Raw genomic sequence first — 1,946 nt, forward strand, 5'->3', positions numbered from 1 at the left:
AACATGGTGGACTTCCTGGAACAGGAGGTCATTCTAAACTAACAAAAATCAACATAATTAAAACACACTGAATATTATATTCTGTTTCTGCCATGTTCTGCCAATAGGTACCCTTAAATCCGACACACTGGTCCTGAAAGGGCTTTTCTGCATCTACTTGATGAGCTGTGGGAGCCTTATGCTTCTGGTCCCAGAATGGAAATAAAATCAATCTGAAAAACTGAAATCCCTCTTCATCAGTGTCATAAAATGTTGTACTTGCATAAGTTACATTACAGTCACTTTTAGCACCTCAGCAATCCCTGGTACAATTTACTGCCACGCTCATTTTACAGCAGGGATGGCATCAGTGCTGAGTATCATTATCCAAATCTGTAGATTCTGGTTAGATGCCATTTGTTTTGTAGCTATTGTCACTTATAGACATTTATTTGACATTGCTGTAAGCAGAGCAGGCTGCTGGGTTAAAAAAAAGAAAACAGTTAAAGGGAGGCCATGATGCAGAGTTAATCTAAGTAATTGTGTGCTTTAGCTGTGTCAATTATATACTGGCAGATGTCCATTATTAAAGGACTCAGGGTCAAAATAACTTTGTCAGGACATTGCTTTTAATTTCACAAAACTACAAAGGCTTTCTTAGTTTTTTCAGCCACTGACAAACAACAAAGCAGCCTGGCTTTGAATCTTCAAGAGCAGTCGAAAAACCATCCAAACACTCTGACGAAACAGGAAAGGAAAGGACGACAGAGAGTTACCTCTTCTGTTCATTTCAGTTAGCATACGCAGAGTCTTTGTGAGGCGCACAGAAGGTGAACGGATGGTATCTGCACGTGTGGTTCCCAACATAAGCACGGAGGAGGAGGCATGATGGTGTGGGGGTGCCTTTTTTGGTGACACCATCTGCGATATGTTCAAAACTCACACTTGACCAGCATTGCTACCACATCATTCTGCAGCAGCATGCCATCCCATCTGGTTTGTGCTTCATGAGACCGTAATTTATTTTTCAACAGTTCAGTGACCCAAAACACACCTCCAAGCTACAGTATCAGAGGGGTACCTAAGGAGAGTGATGGAGTGCTGCATCAGATGACATGGCCTCCACAATCACCTGACTTCAACCCAATTGAGATGGTTTGGGATGAGCTGGGTGGCAGAATGAAGGAAAAGCAGCATATGGGAACTCCTGCAAGACTGTTGGACAAGCATTCCAGGTGACCACCTAATGAAGCTGCTACATACAGTAAATCCTTAAGTGTTATTTCATTGTTTCATGGTCAATATTAATAAAAAATAAAGAGAAACCATTGAATAAGAAGGTGTATCCCAACTTGACTGGTACTGTATTATTATTGTTTGTTAACCATTAAATGCAGTAAATGTACAGGTTTGAATAACATATTATAACAGTAAGTTAAAATGTTGAACAGAAGCTGGAATGATAAAAACATGAACCTAGTCCTAAACACATGGTTTATGACATTCAACCATAAAGTACACTACACTGAACATCCAGCCTCTATGTGTGTGCACACCACATGCTGTTTTTGCTATCACACCTACCAGGCACATCACCTCTCTGAGCATAAATGTGGAAGATGGGCTCATTGAGAGGGGACAGTTATCAGGCGGCGTCTCGCCCACACAGCCGCTGATAGCTGCAATCAGCAGAAGAAGGAAGAAGGGGACTCAAGAGGGCAGCTCGTCAGCTCTGACAAGGCCTTTTGTATCACCTCTGATTGAGTTGGAATACTTAGAAGATGTGCTGTAATGATAGGAATCTCATGCGTGCTGCCTGAGGATCCTCGCCATTTTCTCTCCGCGTGTGTTCGTAAGAGCGAGGGAGTGAAGAGAGAAAGTGAGAATGTTTGAGTGTTTGTGTAAGTCAAGAAGTCGGGCTGGAAAATGTAAACACATCAGGACCGATCGTCCTCCATCAAGAAATT

This window comes from Chelmon rostratus, chromosome 19, assembly GCF_017976325.1.
Source record: "Chelmon rostratus isolate fCheRos1 chromosome 19, fCheRos1.pri, whole genome shotgun sequence".
Lineage (NCBI taxonomy): Eukaryota > Metazoa > Chordata > Actinopteri > Chaetodontiformes > Chaetodontidae > Chelmon > Chelmon rostratus.